Source organism: Lactuca sativa, chromosome 6 (genome assembly GCF_002870075.4).
Source record: "Lactuca sativa cultivar Salinas chromosome 6, Lsat_Salinas_v11, whole genome shotgun sequence".
NCBI classification, from domain to species: Eukaryota; Viridiplantae; Streptophyta; class Magnoliopsida; order Asterales; family Asteraceae; genus Lactuca; species Lactuca sativa.
In genome coordinates this window covers 72896981-72919655 of record NC_056628.2, presented here as the reverse complement: position 1 = coordinate 72919655, position 22675 = coordinate 72896981, and positions in this window count along the sequence as shown.

Below are 22675 nucleotides of genomic sequence, written 5' to 3'. Positions count from 1 at the left end.
ACATTGATTAGGTGATAAATGACATCAAGTGTACCAAGCATATTTGCATGGTTATTCACACCTTGTTTGCGATCATCGGTATCCCAGTCACAAACTTGAAGGGTATAATCGAGATTTAAACATGCCTTTGAAAAGTTCAATGAATCTCAAAAGAATCTAGGAGTTTCAGTCCAATTAAAAGTTAATAATCAATTTCATTTTTCACGTTGGAAATTGGTAAATCATCATTTACCTACCTTCAAATATTTTGCAAGCTGGATTACGACATCCCTCTTCCAAATTGTAAAATATTGTGTTGGGTCCTAGCCTTAATATTTCATTTTGGGTGTTATATTATGGACTCTTATCTAATCTAAAATTTGTCTTTCCTTTTCAGATGTCTTCCAACACTACTTCTGGCTCAAACCCTACTAGCTCATTCTCTCTCATGAACTTGTGTGGGAGAGTCATCTTTGATGGTACCAACTTCTATGACTAGATTAGGAACATCAGGATGGTCACTCTCTATGAGGACAAGGAATTTGTCCTCAATAAGGAGCTTAAGGAAATCGATGAGTCGTCTGCTACTCCTAAGGAGATCGCTAAGTTTAGGACTCATGAGAAGGATGTCACCAAGGTGTCTTGTATCATGTTGGCCACCATGACAGCTGAACTCCAAAAGTTCTATGAGGACTTCTACCCTTTTGAGATGCACCAAGACCTGATGGAAAGATACCATTAGAGTGCTCATCAAGAGAGGTATGAAATCATCGCCTCCATGATAACTACTAAGATGAAGGATGGTGAACCCATCACGTCCCACTTGCAGAAAATGAAAAGGTTTGTGGGCCACTTCCTTTAGTTGAATGTGAACTTTGATGAAGAGTTAGCCATATATATCATTCGACACTCCTTACCTCCATGTTATGATCAGTTCCGCATGACCTATCATATGAACAAGGAGGAGGTCACTCTTAGGAAGATTCAAGGCCTTTTGAGGACTGCTGAAACTAGTATCAAAAGTAAATTTGTTTCCACTCCTACAGCTACTGCCCTTGTCTTGGCAATTGGACATGGGAAGGGGAAGAAGAGTAAGGCTCCCTCTAAAAGCCATAAGGGAAAGTCTCTTGATGGATCCTCTTCAAGTGGGACCAACGATGCTTCTGCTGCTCCCTCTACCATTCCTAAGGAAGTAGAGTGTTTCTATTGTCATTAGAAAGGGCACTCGAAGCGAAGCTGCCCCAAATACTTGCAGGATGTTAAAGATGGGAAGGTTAAGGCCATACATGCAGGTATTTATACTATTCTTTCTAATAACTCATCACATTCTTATTCTTGGGTCCTTGATACAAGTTGTGGATTTCACATTTGTTGTGATGTGCTGGGCATAAAAAGAAGTAAGGATGTGGAGCACGAGAAGATAAAATTGATCATGGGAAACAGGAAGGCTTTACCTGTTACCAAGATTGGAGTTTACTCTTTATTTCTTAGTAGTAGGTTAGAATTAGATTTGAATAATTGTTGCTACTCGTCTGAAATGGCGAGAAACATTGTTTCCTTTCATGGTTTTTACAAACAAGGTTTTAGTTTTTCATTTGATAATGAAATTGGTTGTAACAGCCCGGAATCTCAGGTACTATTAAAATTATGTTTTGGGGTGATTTAAAAGGGGACTCGGCGAGTTGGAGCCTAGACTCGCCGAGTAGGATCGCGGACTTGGTCGCGGGTCCGCGACTGGACTCGACGAGTCCAGATATGGACTCGGCGAGTCGACGCTGTTCAGCAGAAACCCTAACCGTTCAGGGTTGGGACGTATAAAAGGGGTCCATTGGCCGTCATTGTTCGTTTTTGCCTTCTGAGAAGAACCCTAAATCGATTAAGTGCAGCAGGAGCATGGATCTTAGGCCATTGTTGGTTATAGAAGAGTGGGTGTGCAAGGAAGAGGGAGGATTGGCTAAAAGAGCAGCAAGGGGGTCACATTCTGAGGTTGGGAATACAGAGAACACATCATCCAGGTAAGAATTCGTGTTTGCTCTGTTATTTTGATGTATTTATGAAATTAGGGTTTATAGAACCCATTTAGTGATTCGATGAAGTAATGCCTTGTTACCCCATGATTATAGTCTTGTATTAGGACCTTTAGAGGTCCAGAAGGTCCCATGCATGTGTACTTCGGGACGAGACCTATCCCAAGAAGCAGTTACTCGTCTGCATGGCATGGACTCGCCGAGTTGTTCTTCAGACTCGGCGAGTAGCTTGAAGATTCACTGGGACTCGCCGAGTTGTTCATCAGACTCGGCGAGTGGAGTCGGGGTGGCCCCGCGATTCTTCCACGAGGACCTCGTCGAGTCAAGAGGGATACTCGACGAGTAGAAAGGGAATATTCAGGAATCTGTGAGGACGACTAGACTCGCCGAGTCGCCATGGTACTCGCCGAGTCCAGTCGAGTTGACCGTTGACCGTTGACCAGAGTTGACCTAAGTCTGACTTCTTAGGAATAGTCACACTTAAATGATATGAGTGTTAATGAGTTATGTAATGTTATAGGAGAGTTGTAGCTCGTTGGTTGTGCACGAGTGATTTCAGGAGTTGCTAGCTTTCAGCACTTACGAGGTGAGTCTTCTCACTATACTGTACCCGGAAGGGTTTGACTGTGTGACCGGAAGGTCGGATATGATATGTGATATGTATGCTATATGTGGTATGTTATATGTTATATGTGCTATGTATTGTGGGCCGGAAGGCGAGATGATGTGTGATGGACCGGAAGGTCGGCGTGGGTAAGGTCGGAAGGTTTACCCAGCAGGGACGGAAGTCCCCTGAGACACATGGACCGGAGGATGTGTGATGGACCGGAAGGTCGGCGTGGGTAAGGCCGGAAGGTTTACCCAGCAGGGACGGAAGTCCCCTGAGACACATGAACCGGAAGGTCGGGCCTGGAAAGGCGTATGTGCGTAAGTTGTATATTGGGGAACTCACTAAGCATTTATGCTTACAGTTGTTGTGCATGTATTTCAGGTACTAGCGAGGACCGTGGGAAGGCGCCGGCATGATCGATACACACTGAAGATTGTTTTATGATCTTGGGAGTTTGAATAATTGTATTGACCGAATAATTAAACTGTTTATGCCTTGTTTTTAATGGAAATATTTATGTTTTTAAAAATGAAAAATTTGTTTGAAAAAGTTGAGTTGTTACATTGGTGCTATTAATGCTTTTTATAATGGTGTTTTTTATTTTAAAGCATTGCCTCGTAATGGTGTATATGAAATTGTGATGGTTGTAGACAACTTAGGAAATAATGTCTTGCACATTGATTCTTCCAATGAATTGGATAAGGCATGCTTGTGGCATTTTCGTCTTGGACATATTAGCAAGAAGCGCATAGGACAACTCCAAAAGGCTGGAGTCTTGGAGTAATTCGACTTAAGTTCGGATGACACTTGCGAATCTTGTTTACTTGGAAAGATGACCAAATCACCCTTTACTGGTACTTGTGAAAGGGGTGAAGGTTTGTTGGATCTCATACACACCAATGTGTGTGGACCTTTCAGAACTGCCACAAGGGATGTTAACCGCTTCTATGTGACTTTTGGTGATGATTACAGGAGATATGGCTATATCACCTTAATCAAACATAAGTCAGAAATCTTTAAGAAATTCAAAGAGTTTAAACAAGAAGTGGAGAATCAGCTGGGTAGGAAGATAAAGATGCTCCGATCCGATCGGGGTGGAGAGTATCTTAGTATTGAGTTCCAAAACTACCTCAACGAATGTGGGATTGTTTCACAATTGATTCCACCTAGGACACCACAGCTTAATGGTGTGGCTGAGAGGCGCAATCGAACCTTGTTGGACATGGTTCATTCCATGATGAGTTGAGCTTCGTTACCTATGTCATTCTGGGGGTATGCCTTAGAGACTACCGCCCATATCGTTAATCTAGTCCCAACTAAGAAGGTTGCCAAAAGACCTCACGAGATGTGGACATGGAAGGTTCCCTCGTTAGCACACATCAAGGTTTGGAGTTGCGAGGCTTTCGTGAGATCCGAGTCTCATAACAAGCTCGAACCTCGAAGTGAGTGGTGTACTTTCATCGGCTACCCACAGAAATCCTTTGGTTATCTCTTCTACAGACTGAGTGACAATGTTGTCTTCTTTGCGAGGAGAGGAATCTTTCACGAGAAAGAGCTCATAGGCCAAGGAGACAGTGGGAAGAAAATTGACCTTGAAGAGCTTTAATAGTCAAGCAGTGAAAGAGCCTCAAACATTAGCAATCAACCTGAAGAGGAAACTCTTGTTGAGCCGATTGACGAGTCCGTATCTCTGAGGTGTTCCAGTAGAATTAGTGTTCCACCGGTATTATATGGTTTTCATATAACATGTGAGGGTGATACATTTAATAGTGATAGCACACTGATAAATTCGGATGAACCTAACAACTAAAAGGAAGCCATGGTAGGCCTCGAGTCTACCAAATGAAAAGAGGCGACGGAAAGCGAGATTCATTTAATGTATGAAAATCAAGTGTGGGGCTTGGTTGACAATGTATCGGGTCGTAAGACAGTCGGGTGCAAATGGATCTTCAAAAAGAAGACTGAAATGGATGGTAAGGTACACACATATAAGGTGCGACTGGTTGCGAAGGGCTTTACTCAAACTCCGAGAGTTGACTACGATGAGTCCTTCTCACCAGTAGAGAAGATTAAGTCTGTTAAGGTTATTGTAGCCATAGTTACGTTTCATGATTATGAAATATGGCAAATGGATGTCAAAACTGCTTTCCTTAATGAAAAGTTAGCTGAGGTTGTTTGCATGAGTCAGCCAGAGGGTTTTGTCGATGCAAAGTACCCTAATAGAGTGTGTAACCTTGAGAAATCTATTTAAGGATTGAAACAAGCATCTCACAGATGGAATCTTTGTTTTGATGAGAAAGTCAAAGAGTTTAGATTTTTGAGAAGCAAGGATGTGTCCTGTGGATATGTCAAGGCTAGTGGGAGCATAGTTAGCTTTCTGGTGTTGATTGTGGATGACATAATTCTCATAGGAAATGACATCCCAACCTTGCAGGAGGTTAAGTACTGACTTGGGAAGTGTTTCGTTATGAAGGACCTCAGAGAAGCTGCCTATATTCTGGGGATAAGGATATTGAGAGACAGGAGTAAAAGACTAATTGGAATTAGTCACAATACCTACTTGGAGAAGGAGTTGAAAAGATTCAACATGATGGATTCCAAGAAAGGTGACTTACCCATCCAAGGTAATACCAAACTGAGTAAAACTCAGAGTCTGAGTACAGAGGCTGAGATAGCTGAGATGAGTCAAGTACCATATGCTACCACAGTTGGTTCGATCATGGATGTTATGACTTGTACTTGCCCTGATGTGTCCTTTTCTTTGACCATGGTCAACAGATATCAAGGGAATCTTGGTAAAGCTCACTAAACTGCAGTAAAGAACATTCTCAAGTACCTACGGAGGACTAAGGATAGGGTCCTTACCCTCGATGGGAGTGATGACTTGAGAGTAATAGGGTATAGTGATGCTAGCTTTCAGACCAATAGAGATAATTTCCGCTCTTAGTCAGGATGGGTATTTACCCTGAAGAGAGGAGAAATAACTTGGAAAAGGTCCAAGCAGGAGACAGTAGCTGATTCGACGTGCGAATTAGAGTACATAGCGGCAAGCGAGGTAGCAACGGAGGCAATATGGTTGAAGAACTTCATCAGAGACATTGGAGTTATACCAGCTATACAGGAGCCTATGGAAATTTTTTGTGATAGCGAGAGTGCAATTGCCTTAGCCAAAGAACCAAGGGATCATGGCAGATCCAGACACATTGACAAAAAATATCACTTCATAAGACATCGAATAGAAGAAGGACTCCTCTTAGCAAAGAGGGTATTGTTAGAGGATAACCCACCAGATCCCGTCACGAAGGGACTGAGTAGGGTTAAGCACTTACAACATGCGAGGCGCATTGGACAGAAGGACAATATTAATTTTAATGATTAGATACCTGTTTAGAAACTTGTAATAGTTGAAATGTAATTGGTATTTGATGATTAAATAAAAGGTGTGTTTTATTTATAAGAAATGTTACTATCTTGTGTCAATCATTTACTATTGTTTCATTTTGCATGTTTTTACTTCTACAATAATTATATTATTCAAACTGTCCACAGTCGATCATACTTTGGAAGTACGTATTGAGGCAAGACTGTCATGAATTTGGCTTGTAGATTGTCTGAAGTGTGTTAGACATAGCAAAGTTTTCTACAACATTCATGAGTGCTCATAAGGCCTGAGTATTGGATTAAACCTACACTTACTTGTATCACTTCATGGAATTTATCTCAAGTGATCGTGAGATGATAATATCATATAAGTCTTCAAACCAAGATATATGAGTTGTTGACTATAAGTTGGTTGTACATTGATAGTGCGAAACCGCATTAATAACTTGATGTTATAAAATGCACTATCATGTATGATTTAACAAGTAGTTAATACATGCATATACTATCGAAGTTTAGCTGTTCCTTTTAGTTATTGGAGGATTAAAAGTGATATCTTGTGCCCCTCGATGATTTTGTTTTGACTTATGTGATGGGCCCTGTTAGAATTCAATTGATGTGTTCGATTAATTTCTATGTCAAACAAATCGGAAATCAGGAAACAAAGGCTAAACAATAAGAATGACTATCTTCCATGTATTTGTCCGGCTAATATCTTGAGAACAGAGAATTATATGATCTCTTATCTAAAATGGCATGTCACAGATCGACAAAGGCTTTTAAGAGCTATGATTTCTAGTCGGTTCCTAAAGTCGTACTTGCAGCTATAGTTACTAGACTTATCCAAGTGGGAGACTGTTGGATAAGGTGTCTAAGTCTATAACTATATTTGGTATGTACTTGACCTGAACGTAGCATGGTCCATTTAGGTTGCGTTTCACCAGAAAAATTTGTAAGGATGGACTTTTGAGAAGAGGTTATTTATGATTTATTAATATATTATAGTTTCTAATATATTAATATGAAATCATATTATTTAATTAGTATTGGTCAGTAATTAATTTGGAATTAATTCATTGATCAAAAGAGATTAATTACATGTAAGGGGTTGATTTGGTAAATCAATGATTCTTGTAGTGTGGGTTAATGATTATTTAGGTTGGGCTAAACCAACATGGTAGTCCATGGAGGTTTAACCCATGGAGCCTAAGTAAGATGAAAGGTCATGCACATTAGGATTTACATGGATGTAACCCTAATCCTTGCCATACTATAAAAGGAGTCCCTTAGCTCATGAAATCAACCACTAGTGATCTTTGGAAGAGCATAGCCGATTTTTGTGTGCAAGTTATTCTCTCTCAAATTTGGGGTGCTAGGTTCTTAAAGGTTCAAGGTAACAAGCTACAAGAAAAGGTATGTCATCTAACTAGTTTTTGTTATACAAGTACCCATGTTTTGTATGCTAGTTAGGATAATGCTCTGGAAAATCAAATTGCATTTATAATCAGAGAAAACATAGATCCAAAGCATTTAGAGTTGTATGTGCACCATAAGGTTGTTAGAGTGCTCAAGACCCATCAATTATTGCCTTGGGTGTCTGTTTCTAGTTGGGGGTATACCCGAGTTGTTAGGGAGGGGAGGTAAATGTGGAGTTCTTGTAATTATCATCTTTTCTTGTAGGAGCAGTGGTTGTAATGGCATTTCAGGGAGTCACGGGTTAATTGGACCTTTTGGGTGTATCTTATGTTTTTAGGGTTTAGTGGGAAATTCATGATTGATGTAGTTGGGTTCTTTTCTCGCATTGTTGGTAGTGATCATACTCTCAGGAAAAGGGATGATTTAATGAATAGTTAAATGTCAGTTGTGGATTATGGGTTTCCAGTCTTGAGAAACATATTGATAAAGTCGATTTGGTGTTGTAGCCTTGAGGAAGTTCACGACTTTTGTGGATCTCTCTCAAGACTTTCGGTCCTAGACAGGAGGTTATGGATTATGCGGGCATTGTTTGTGCCTACCTATAGTGGTTATCTAATTGGGGCTTGTGTTTGGAGCTGCCCTTTTCGGGTGGAGGGTTCGATAGCAGAAGATGGTCAAGTGTCCTGAATCCCTAGTGGATTCAGCAAGGCAAGTTAGGATTGGAAGGGTTCCGATGTGGTCCTGCTTGCTTAATAATTATTTAAGGTAGCGGATGTCTAAATTGTGTAAAGGAAGTGGTGGTTTCTCCAATATTGAAAGTTATAATGTCAAAGAAAGAATGGGTAAGCGGCTACCGGAATGAGCTGACGTTTAGTTCAACTCGAGTCCTATCGAAGGATCGACTTAGTGACCCGAGACGGAGATTGTGGAAACACTACCTTGGGATAGTTGCGGCAGCAGACTACGAGGATGAAGTCTAATTCAAGTGGGGGAGAATTGTAACATCTAGTTTTGAAGTACTTCCATTATTGATTCTTATGTTGAGGTGTTTTGTGTTGTGGTCCCTAAGTTCACAATACTATGCATAAGGAGCCCTAGTGGTATTGTTGTAATAATGGGTCTTCAGAGTACGAAATGCATACGTGGTGTATGCTGAGCATATTAGGGCGCACCCTAGTACGTTGGGTGTACTTGGTTAATGGGGAAACCCTAATGTTTAGAGTTTGGCTGGTATTTCAGCACTCTTATGGCCTCATTTCACCCACTTTAGCTGACTCCATGCCTCTCTTTCGTTTGTGCAACTCTAGAACCACCTTGAGGAGCCTTTTTAAGCTTAGAAATATGTTTTCTTGTGCCTTAGAAGAAGGAAGGAAGGTATGCTCATCTTGAAGGAGTTAAAAACTTGGATCTGAGATCTCTACTTCATTTGCAGCCATTATAAGGTAAAAAGCTTGCAAAATTATCCCTCTCACTCATGGATCTAGTTTTGGTTATTTTATGGAGTTTTTTGGGTCCCAAATTGTTAGATTTTGAATATTGCATGTTCATGACCTTTGAGTTGTGCTTTCAGACCCTAGGAGGGGTCTAAAGTCATAAAAATGGGTTCCAAGTACTTGCTTTTGCTTCATGCATCTTTCAAAATGTATTAATGTAATAAGACCTTGTGTTAAGCACTTATTGGACATGTTTGGTCATAAAGTTGGAGAATTTATGACTCCTAAGCGTAACTTGGCCATGGATCTAACGTTTGGGCGTAAGAGCTTAATCCATTAAACTCTTAAAATCGATTTTAGGCTTGTGAGGGTACGCTCCGTGTACTCGGAGTACGCCCTGCATACGGGGTCAACCACCCCGATGGTGGTCAACCTACGAGGCCTCGTGTACACCCAACCTACCTCCAAATTACACTCTGTGTTTAAAGTCTGGGTTGACTCGGTCGACCTGGCTCGGTTATGTAGACTCGGCTGGGGATAATCAGTTAAATTATGGACTTTCACCAAGTTTGACATCAAGGGTATTTTGGTATTTTGATGGATATTGGTCACTTGGATGGATATGTTTTGGTTGGAGCTGAAATTCGGAGTTAGGACCTCATCAGCTTTGGATCACATTGAGAGTTGAGTTTTCCTTACTGTACTTTCAGGGTACACACCTCAAGGCTATCCCTTTGGATATTTATCTTGGTTTATCGCATGTTGGTATGTTGTAGTGATCTGTTAGATCTGTATCCTAGTATATAGGATGATGCTATGCTTAGTGATCTATAAGATCTTGTTGATTGTCTATTGACTGGTTATATGTTGGTTGGTGGTTAAGGTTACTTCTATGTGCATGAGCCAAACCAGGGGTATTCCAACCCGATGGTTGATCAGGACCGAGGATATTCCATCCTAAAGATGATAGGACCCGTTGTATATTGGTATTAAAGCCCGATGGTTTAGTGGGCCTAGGGTATTCCAACCTGACGGTTGATTGGACCCGATATGATAGGATGGTATGTAGTGAGAGTGCACAACTTTGTGCATCAGTCAATAGGCGTGGGGTATTCCAACCTGATGGTTTATTGGACCTAACATGTTTGGTATTCCAACTTGATGGTTGATCGGACCAAACTGTTCATTACATGCGGGTATTCCATCCCAAGGATGACTTGGCCCATCGTAGACATGCCTGGTATTCCAGCCCGAGGTTGATTGGGCCAGGCATGAGTATTTGAGCAGGCTAGTGTATATGTTATTTTTTTGTGTGGTGGTATTTTGGAGGAACTCACTAAGCTTCATGCTTATAGTTTTGGTTTTTGGTTTTTGGTTTTTGGTACTTCAGTGTATTGTGGCAAGGTGAAGGCGTGACAATACATATCCTTGGTTTTCAACTGATTTGATCTTGGGAGACGCTGATTTTAAATATTGTTTTGAAACCAATGGTTTTTTAACACTGCTATTAGAAAAATGGGTTTTTTTGAAAAGTTTTAAAGTTTTTGAAATTTTGGGATGTTACAAGTTGGTATCAGAGCCTTTGTTTAAGTGAATTGGAGGAACACTCGTGTGAATCCAGTCTCAAACTAAGTTTAGGAGATGATTTCCAAAAGTGGTAGTGGGAGCCACGTTGATCTTGTTAAAATTCGAGAGTGAACCAACGAAGAGCCTAAAGTTGGACCTAGTATTCAATTCAAGATTGAAAGATCTATTGAGGAAACTGACATATTTCCACCTTTTCTTTATAGATCTGATAGAGGACATCATACGCCTAGTTAAGCACTTGGCCTTAACCATTAAGCGTAAGTGGATCTTTAAGAAGATACATGTAAGATTTGGTTTTGAATTACTTCCATGATTGATTCTTATGTTGAGGTGTATTACATTATGGTCCCTAAGTTCAAGAAAGTATGCAAAAGGATCTTAGTGGCATTATTGTAATTATAGGTCATCGGAGTAAGCCATGCGTACGTGGTGTACAGTGAGTGTACTAGGGCGCACCCTAGTACGTTGGGTGTACATCAATGTAAGCTAGGTGTACTTGCTTAATGAGGAAACCTTAACTTTTAGGGTTTGACTGGTACTTAAGCACTCTTGTAGCCTTATTTCACCCACTTTAGCTGCCTCCATACCTCTCCTTGGTTTGTATAACCCTAAAACCAACTTGAGGAGCCTTTTCAAGCTTAGAAATATGTTTTTGGTGCCTTAAAAGAAAAAGAAAGGAAGCCAAGGTCATCTTGAACGAGTGGAACACTTGGATCTAGGACTTCTACTTCATATAAGGTAAAAAGCTTTCAACTTTATCCCTCTATTTCATGGATCAATTTTTGGTTGCTTTATGGAGCATTTTGGGTCTCAAAATGTTATATCTTGAATATTCGATGTTCATGACCTTTGAGTTGTCCTTTCAGACCCTAGGAGGGGTCTTAAGTCATAAAAATGGGTTCCAAGTGGTTGGTTTTGCTTCATGCGTTGTAAAATGTCTTAATGTAATAAGACCTTGTGTTAAGAACTTATTGGACATGTTTGGTCATAAAGTTGGAAAATTTATGACTCCTAAGAGTAACTTGGCGATGGATCTAAAGTTGAGGCATAAGATCTTAAGAGATTAAGCTCTTTAAATGGATTTTGGGCTTGCGAGGGTACGCCTCGAGTACTTGGAGTATAGCCTAAGTACGAGGTAAACCACCCAGACGGTGGTCAACCTGTGAGGCCTCATGTACACCTAGTGTACCTCCGGAGTATGCCCCGCATACGAACTCTAGGTTGACTCAGTATAGTTGGCCCAGTTGTGTTGACTCGGCTAGGTTGACTTAGTTGACTGATGGAGTTTGACCACCTTTAACCAAGTTTGACATCAAGGGTATTTTGGTAATTTGGGATTTTCATGGATATTGGTCAGTTGGATGGATAGGTGTTGGTTGGGGCTGAGATTCAGAGTTGGGACCTCATCACCTATGGATTAGATCGAGAGGTGAGTTTTCCTCACTGTACTTTCTGGTTAAAGGCACAAAGGCCGGCCCTTTGGATTGTTATCATGGTTCATCGCATGTTGGTATGCTGTAGTGATATGTTAGATCTGTATCCTAGTATATTGGATGATGTTATGCTTAGTGATCTGTAAAATCTTTCTGATTGTTGACTGGTTATATGTTGGTTGGTGGTTAAGCTTACGTTTATATGCATGAGCCAAACCAGGGGTATTCCAACCCGATGGTAGATTAGGCCTGAGTGTATTCCATCCCGAAGATGATAGGACCCGTTGTATATTGGCATTCCAACCCGATGGTTGGGTAGGCCTAGGGTATTCCAACCCGATGGTTGATTATACATGATATGATAGTATGGTATGTAATGAGACTGGACTACTTTATGCATCAGTCAATAGGCATGGGGTATTCCAACCTGATGGTTTATTGGACCTGACATGTTTGGTATTCCAACTCGATGGTTGATCGGACCAAATTGTTCATGACATGCGGGTATTCCATCCTAAGGATGACTTGGCCCATCGTAGACATGCCTGGTATTCCAGCTCGAGGCTCATTGGGCCATCCATGAGTATTTGAGCAGGCTAGTGTATATGTTACCTGTTTGTGTGGAGGTATTTTAGAGTAACTCACTAAGCTTCGTGCTTATAGTTTTGGTTTATGGTTTAAGGTACTTTAGTGTATCGTGGCAAGGTGAAGGCGTGACAATGCATATCCTTGGTTTTCAACTGATTTGATCTTGAGGGAATCTGATTTTAAATAATGTTTTGAAACCAATGGTTTTGTAACACTATTAGAAAAAGGGTTATTTTGAAAAGTTTTAAAGTTTTTGAATTTTTGGGATGTTACAAGTTGGTATCAGAGCCTTTGTTTAAGTGAATTTTAGGAACAATCGTGTGAATCCAGTCTCAAACTAAGGTTAGGAGATGATTTCTAAAAGGGCTAGTTGGAGCCACGTTGATCTTGTTAAAATTCGAGAGTCAACCAACGAACACCCTGAAGTTGGACCTAGCATTCAATTCGAGATTGAAAGAGCTATTGAGGAAACTGACATATTTCCACATTTTCCTTATAGATCTGATAGAGAACATCATACGCCTAGTTAAGCACTTGGCCTGAACCATTAAGCGTAAGTGGATCTTCAAGAAGAGACATGTAAGATCTGGTTTTGAATTACTTCCATTATTGATTTTTATGTTGAGGTGTATTACATCATGGTCCCTAAGTTCAAGAAAGTATGCAAAAGGATCCCTAGTGGCATTATTGTTATAATAGGTCATCGGAGTAAGCCATGCATATGTGGTGTACAATGGGCATACAAGGGTGCGTCCTAGTACGTTGGGTGTACATCAATGTATGCTAGACGTACTTGCTTAATGAGGAAACCTTAACTTTTAGGAAACCTTAACCTTAGGAGGGGTCTTAAGTCATAAAAATGGGTTCTAAGTGGATGGTTTTGCTTCATGCATCTTGTAAAACGTATTAATGTAATAAGACCTTGTGTTAAGCACTTATTGGACATGTTGGGTCAAAAAGTTCAAGGATTTTGAATTTCGAGAAACATAGATAAACCATATATATGTTAATGTTAGTCGGAGCAATGTTATCTCCTTTGTATTGTATATGGATTATGTAATATTCATAGGAAACTATATTCTAACTTAGCAAGTGCAAAAACTTGGCTTGGTATGAGAATTGTTTTGCTATGATATAGATGGGAGACACAAAACACATACATAATAAGGATTTATCAAAGTGATTCGTTTGATTAATCCAAAGTACATGAAATCTTGAGAAAACTCGACATCCAGAACTCAAGAAGGAGTTCATGCTTATTAAAATATGTTATAACATTAAGCAATACTAATGTCCTAGTTTTACTATTGAATTAGAGGTTATGAGACATATTCCACATGCTTTTACTATGGGATTGATCATATTTTCCATAACATGTACCAGATCTGATGACTCGTATGTCTTGAGCATGAGAAGTTGGATTACATCAATTTGGAAAGAATCAACGAATCAAGATGAAGAACATTATTAAGTCTCCTAGGAGGACAGAGGAAATGATCTTGACAATACAGAAGAGATCATTGTAAAAGTTACATTGATGCTAAGTTCCACACTAATAAAGATGATTTCGTTAGCAGTCAAAATTCATGCTTTTACTAGATGGCGATTTAACAAAATTAGAGTATATTGAAGTTGAGGGTAACCCAAAAGGACCCTGTTATTATTAGAAATATTACCAATAGTTAATGACCTTGGACATTCTTTCCAACAGTCACCCACTTGGATATGTCATCAACTATACGGGGTCCAATATTTCTCTAATAATCAATAGAGAGATAGCCATCCAATGCAACTACCAAACACTTGATCTAATCAAGATTCAACCCTTATATAAGTGGCCAAGCACTTTAGATGTCAGCACCAAATCATTGAGGGGACCATAGATATCGATCATGTTAAGCCAAAGGAACAAATCAGCTTCGACTACATAGTTTTTGTCTACTTCATCATGTCACACATGCAAAATAATCTTTATAACTACCAATTACGGATAGAATTAGAGTAGACCAATGCGTAACATAATCATAGAGAAAAACCCAACATGTATCTAGGTTCAAAGAATAGAAGATATTATCATCTTAATTAGAATTACGCGTGACTGGATCCATGAATTAATCTCTAAACACGGGTTAGTCCAATACTTAAATCTCATTTAAGTACTCATGAGTGTTAGCATAATCTCTATTCTATGTCCATTCACTATGAGCAATCTACTAATGCTTATGACATTCTTGAATCACTACTTACTTCCATGAGTATGACCGACTATGGACATTTAAGTAAATTAATACTCGGGAAGTGGGTTCCAAACATGCAATATGAGAACACAGTGATAAGCTAAATGAAGTGACTGATCTCCATCATATATTAAGATATCCACTTAATAATCTCCAAATCAAATAGACACTTATACTGCTTAATTTCTCAATTTTAAAACAAACTAGACTAAAAGTGTTTAAGCCAAATCATTTGCAAATCTAATGCCTTTAGACTTTGTCTGACAATGAGACTCAGTCAGTGACTTTGGCTTATGGAACGGATCGACCAGATTATTTTTCGATATGACTTATTGACTATGATGTATATATATTTGACTCACTATCAATTTTGTTGGAATTTACTGAGTATTTATCATGTGAGATTCTGTGACTTGGGATCCATACTCAAGGTAAGTCCACTCTTAAAGTCACAAAGAGCCTCCAAAAGGACAATCAATGATTGAATTTCAAGAAAGATGCTACTAAGCATAGCTTGGAAGAGTGCCAAGTAATACACCACAGTGGATTCAACAAACTTAGAGTATATTGAAGTTGGTTAAATTTCAAAGAAAACAATATGACTATAAGAGATTCATTAGTGAAATCTTTGTTGAAATTCAATCATTGATGGTCCTTTTAGAGACTCTTTGTTACTTTAAGGGTGGAATTACCTCGAGTATGGATCTAAAGTCACACAATCTCACATGATAAATGCTCAGTAATTTCCAACACATTTGATAGTTAGTCAAATGTGAAGGCATCATTGTCAATAAGTCATATCGAAAAATAATCTTGTCAATCCATTCCATATGCTAAAGTCACTGAATGAGTCTTACTGTCAGACAAAGTCTAAAGGAATTATATTTGCAAATGATTTGGCTTAAACAATTTTAGTGTAGTTTGTTTTAAACTTCAGAACTTAAGAAATATAAGTGTCTATTTGATTTGGAGATTATTAAGTAGACATCTTAATATATGATGGACATCAGTCACTTCGGTTAGCTTATCACTATGTTCACCTATTGCATGTTTGGAACCCACTTCCCGAGTATTAATTTACTTAAACGTCCACAGTCAGCTATACTCATGGAAGTAAGTAGTGATTTAAGATTGTCATGAACATTAGTGGATTGTCATAGTGAATGGACATAGCATAGAGATTGTGCTAACACTCATGAGTACTTAATTGAGATTTAAGTATTGGACCAACCCGTTCTTAGAGATTAATTCATAGATCCAGTCACGAGTAATCCAAATTAAGATGATAATATCTTGTATTCTTTAAACCTAGATACAAGTTGGGTTTTTCTCTATGATTCCGTTATGCATTGGTTTACTCCAACGATATCCGTAACTGGTAGGTATAAAGAGTATTTTCATGTGTGACATGATGAAGTAGACAAAAACTATGTATTCGAAGCTTATTTGTTCCATTTTGTCACACCCCCAAACCGGAACGGCGGAAACGTTCGGGAGCGGAGGACATCATGTTCAGTATCATAACAAGGCACAATAATAAACAAGCAACAACATCATCCATTGCATTAATAATATAATTAATTTAATACAAGTGTGTTCTGTGTATAGTTTGAAAGACACCAAACTATGGATCAAAATAAAAGACGAGTCTTGAACACGCTCCATCTTCTCAAAACCTGGTCCAGTGTACCTGTCTACTGGTGACCTGAGAATACAAGTTATTTTGAAAGAGTAGATCAGCATTTAAGCTGGTGAGTTCATAAATATTTTAGTGTCATTGTTTGTATTAGTTTGATGAAAGTGTTTGTAAATGTTTGGTGTAAATGTTTGTAAGTGTTTGATGTAAATGTTTGTACCTCCTAGAAAATCTTATATTTTCTACTTATAATAAAAAGTAGTCTTCTACCAAGACCCGACTGTTTTATATGTTTGTTCTTTTGTAAAAGTGAGTGTTTTTCCCAAGTACAACTATCATTACCAAAAATATAGTTTACATTACCGTTTATGTGAGAAGATCACAATATGAATGTAATGGAAAAATGATGATGTACTATTGTGTTGTATATAGTAACAACCATTGTACTAACTACCTTAAACCAATTATTTAATTAAGGTAAAATGTGATGAGATTATAACCATACTTGATTGACTAGTAAAATAAAACATTCCAAGACGTCGAAATGGTATGACATTCGTCACCCTAGACCTGCAGCTCCCACTATAACTAGCAACAAGGTGTAGGATGGTCAATCCCATATAGATCTATACACAAATTCATGCTCTCCGTCCAGGAGACTCTGGTTACAAAACGTGACACAGCAGTATATTGCCATGCCATGAAGTAGTGGTTCAAATTAATGTCATAGTGTTCTTGTATTAGTGTAGTATGCTCTCTCTAATTAATTAAGGAATTAGGTCGGAAGAAGCAGCCTCGCAGTCGCAGGTGTGTTCGTCTTCGTCAATCGTCATAGCAACTGCAGCTCGAGCCTCAAGCCCTCATCAAGTCACGTTCGCGTTTTTATTGTGATCAGGTGCTTTGTCTTTGAATGATTTTAATTATCCAATTAGGTTATTTATTGGGCTTTTTAAAATACAGGTACCGGACTCACTAAAACTTTTTTTTTTCATTTACAAAATAATCAAATGGCCCAAATTTGATGCAAAATCCTCAAAAACGAAAGAAAATGAAAAGGCGGCAATAGCGGTGGTATCTCGGTTCGGACAATAGCGGTTAATTGTGGTGCAAATTGCAGTACTGCTATTTGAAAATACTAACTTGAAAATAATGGTTGTAGATTACCGCGAACTAATATAGCGGCGCTAATAGCATAGGCTGAACCAAAGTGATGTTGATAACCGAAATAAAAACCCAAACTCCCAAATAATGGTACGAAGGGAGTAAAAATGCAAACCTCAGAAAAACTCCATGTCGCACCCCAAAACCTGAACGACAGAAATGTTCCGGAGTGAAGGACATCATGTATATTATCATAACAATGAAAAGTAGTAAATAAGAAACAACATCATCTAACAATGAAAAGTAGTAAATAAGAAACAACATCATCCATTACATTAATAGTATAATTTCATACAATTGTGTTCTTTAAATAGTAATAAGACACCAAAACCTGCCATCGGTACTTGTCTACTGATGATCTGAGAATACAAGTTATTTTGAAAGCGTAGATCAGCATTTAAGCTGGTGAGTTCATAAGTATTTAGTGCCAATGTTTGTATAAGTTCGATGAAAATGTTTGTAAATGTTCAATGTAAATGTTTGTATATGTTTGAAAACTCCTAGAAAATCCTATATTTTCTACTAGTATAAAAAGTAGTTTTCTACCAAGACCCGACTGTTTTGTATGTCTGTTTCTTTGTAAAAGTGAATGCTTTTCCCAAATATGACTATTATTACCAAAATATAGTTTTATATTACCCTTTTATGTGAGAAGATCACAATTTGAATATAATGGGAAAATGTATGTGTATTGTAGTATTTTTTGTATTAATTACTGAAGTAATAACTACCTTAAAACCAGTGGTTTAATTAAGGCAAAATGTGATAAGATTGTTACCATACTAAACTGACTATAACACGCTGATGAAAGACGTTGGAAGAAATGACATTTGGCACCCATAGACTTGCAAATCCCACTGTAGAGAACAACAAAGGTGTATATAGATCTATACGCAAACTCACGCTCTCCCTCCAGGAGATTCTGGTTACAAAACGTGACACAACGAAATGGTCGTGGTGTCATGAAGTAGTGTCTCACATTATTTTATTTCTGAACCTTATTATAGTATACTTGTTATAGTAATAATGTTATATGTATAATATTCTCTATATAGTATACTCTGTATAGTATGCTCTGTTATAGTATTCTCTGTTATAGTATGCTCTGTATAGTATTCTCTGTTATAGTATTCTGTATTATAGTATTCTCTTTTATAGTATTTGTATATGATAATACTCTCCTAAACTATACCTATTATAGTTTACTAGTGATTTCTGTAATTGAATAAATGATTGAATGTAAACCTTTGCTACTCAAAGGTACTGAACTGATTGATAGTACTTTTATATCTACATATGTATACATAATATATATCTCATATTTAGACGACCTTCGAACAAATAACCGATACCCTAAGTCCACATCCAAACAAGAAAAAGGAAATAAAGCGAGTTAGCAGTTCTGAGTCCTTTAAACATTATTCATATAACTATACATATATAGACATGCTTTTGACAATATATAAGTTTAAAAGAGGTTTTGTGATATGTGCCTATTTAATTCATATTAAGTATAGATTTTTATTCATTTATTAGATAAATTATTGCATTTTATGGGCAAAAGGTACTTAAAAGTGTTCGAATTATATTTTCAGTCCAAAAATGAAGCTCGGAAGTAGAAGGAAGCAGGAGAAGCGGTTGAGAGATCAAGAATGGAATAAAGAAGAAAAACACCAAAAATAACACCTACTCGGCGAGTAGGGTCGACTACTCGGCAAGTCCGATCGAAGAATTGAGAAGATAATGACTCGGGATCCCGAAGACTTATCACAATACGGGGACTGAGAGATGGACTCGACGAGTCGATTCGTATATATAAAGATAACTCCTCAGAACGATAGGGGGGATTCTGGAACGATTCAGAAGAGTTTAGCTGCGATTGAGAAGGAAGAAAAACCCTAGAAGACGACGAAAGAAGTTAGAATTCAATCCCGGAGAGTAATTGAGGCAAAATTTCATCATTCCACTTATTCTTTTGTTTTATCATTATGGTTAAGCAATTTGACTTTGTTTGTTTGCTGTTATTTACTTCAATTATGAGCTAAAACCTTTAGACTTCTGTTTGGGGATACAAAGTTGACAATATGGTTTGATTGATTGGTAGGATTAATTCTAAGTTGGTGAATTTTTGTTATTTTAGCTTGCTAAAGAACCTTGTGTGTGAATAATAATTAATTTTCTGTTAATAGGAAGATAATTGATTAGCATGAACATCTATTGATTATTAACCTCATATGCTATGTGATCACTATGCCATATGTCTAGGATTAATGAATATGAAACTAGAATTAATAAGAAAATTGAGTAAATCCATGTGCAAGCTTGTAAGATGACCATCAAACAAGAAGTTAATTAAAAGAATAAATTAGTTAAATATTGCAAGTCTAACTTAACCCGAATAATTAATCTAGTGAATTTAAATAAATTAGACAATTGACCACTGTTTAAGTTAGTTTATTTGCTAAGGATTAGGATAGTGAATACGAATCTAATCACTTGAATCAGTAACCAACGAAAGAATTAATCCATTGCACCATTACCTTGAAATCAACCATAGAATCAACTAAGTTGAACTAAACAGAAGTTCCTTTCCAATTATTGAATCTAGTTAAGTCTTTATTTTCTAGTTCTTAAATTAGTAATAGTTAGTAAGTTTCTAGTCTTGTAAAACTAGATAAAACCCCTATTTATTAATTAACTTAGATAAAATTAGTTTTTAATTTTAATTTACCGTTCCCTGTGATCGATACCCTGCTTATTTAGCTATACCACAATTGATAGGTTCACTGCCTTTTGTGTGTTATTTAATAATTAAAAGTAGGTTTAAAACTAAGTGAGTTTGCACACATCATTTCGTAATACATTTAAAGAGTTTTGAACAAAAAAATAATAATGACTTGATGTCAGTTTATAAAACAATTTAAAAGTAGTTTGTTTGATAACACAGTTTAAAGTAAATGAAATCCTTTGTTTGAAACACAGTTATAAATCACATGTGATTTATTATATAACTAACATGTTTTCTACTTGTATTCTCTCCCCCCCCCCCCATAAAAGCATTTAAAAGATAAGTTAAGGGGTATGAACTCACCTGCAGTGAGTAACTCGAATGTAAGATCGATATAGGAAGTTGAGTGTCAAGTGGAGACTCGAGCACAAACGGATCCTATTAAGCATAAAGTGACACATATATGTATATAATTAGTGTATATAACAACTAATTTATGATAAGGAACCACCTTAGGGACTAGGAAACACTCATATTGAAATGTTACAATCATATATGATTGCATATAAGGGGTATATGGCCACACAATGGAGTGTAAGGCCAAAATGCACAAGTTTTGTGGGTGTGCGGCCAGGGTGTATGGCCCAAGTGGGTGTACAGTCGTACACTCATTATGAAATGTGCCAAAGTGTTTTATGAAGTCCTATTTCACAACTAGGAAGGGTGTTCTGACCGTTGATTAGCCTGAATGGGAGTTGCATACCATTTTATGCCTCAAAAAGGGTGTGTACGACCATACAAGGTGTGTACGGCCGTACACCCTTGAAAATCTTGCAAATCTAGTGATTTTTATGATGACCATCAAGTGTTTCTAGTATATAACAAGTTATTGAAAGGGTACTTACGTGTTAGAAGCTTGAAAGGGTGATTTAGGGCCAAAAAGTTAGTGGGTGTTCTTGGTGTTCTTGATGAACACTTGAAGATCTAAACAAAATGAGTAGTTTCATGGATGAAAACGTGGATCTTTACTAGTTATAGCACTGTCTCAACTAATAATGGAAGAAACACTTACTTATTTGAAGATCCTAGTGAAGAACACGATGATACTTGAGAGAGAATCGGTTTTCTAGCCTTGGAAGTGTGAGATATGATGAATAATGAACGAATATATCACATATACACATGAGTGTACGGCCAGAAGGGGGTGTACGGCCGTACACCCAGGTGTGCGGCTGTACACTCCTTAACAAGGGGTGTTTGGCTCAAATGAAAGGTGTTGAACTCATATACACTCAACCCTAGACTCATACCTTAATTGCACTAGGCTTAGAACACTTAAATAGACTCTAAACAGTGCTAGAAGATAGCAGAAACGAGTCTGACCTTGATTGAGTTGATTGACTGTACAAGATAGAAATTTCGAGTTGTCACATTATCCCCCCTGTGACAACCCAAGTTGTTCCGTTACATTTCCCCGTTACCGTTAACGGAATATTCCACTGTATAAAAGTTCCGTTAATTAGAGGGCGTCAATTTAATAAACATTCCATTGGTTTACATTAATATGCCGTTAAGTCGTGATAAAAGGAAATAAAAACACATGACACCCATTTCCATTTATTTGGAAAATGTTAAGTTTTATTGTTACGACCCCTAAATTGGGTGCGACTAAAAGCCCCGTTTAACGGCAGTATCGGGTAAAATTCCACTGAGCCCCGACTATGAACCCTATATAAAGGTGAGTGGAGTCCATTGGAGACTTTTTACACTCTCTCTCTATACTCTCTCTCTAGACTCGTTTTCGCCCCGAATCCGCAACCAAATGCTTCCAAATTGTAAGTCCGCTTACCCTAGCTTGTTCTAAACATTACTAGCTGTAGTTATAGCCCAAAAACCATCCAAGAAGGCATGGGATAAGGAGTTTATGGCCCAGGAACACTCTAGGGCCGTAAACCCCTAAAATGGTGCCAAACATGCCTTTAAACTTGCCCTTAAGCTTGGAAGCTAATTGGGGATCTAGCCTAGGAGTGTTTAAACATCAAAACACAATGATTTAGGGCATAAATGAGAGTTTACGGCCCAAGCACATGCTTAGGCCGTAAACCCCTCTAAACCATGTCAAAATGCCCCAAAAACACTCCCAAACCACCCTTAGGCTTCATACATAATTTAGGGACTTAGTATTTGGGGTTTGGATCAATTAAACACATCAAAATGAAGGATAAAAAGTAGTTTATGGCCCAGGTCTATACCAAGGCCGTAAACACCCCAAATCATGCCCAAAGTGTGGTTTTGCTTCCCCAAATGGCCTTAGACATTTACCATAAAATACTAGGAAGGATTTAAGGGCTTAAACACAAGATTTGGAGGGACTAAAAGGAGTTTACGGCCCAAGCAAGTGTCTAGGCCATAAACTCCCCAAAACACATCCAAATGATAGTTTTAATTCCCCAAAATAG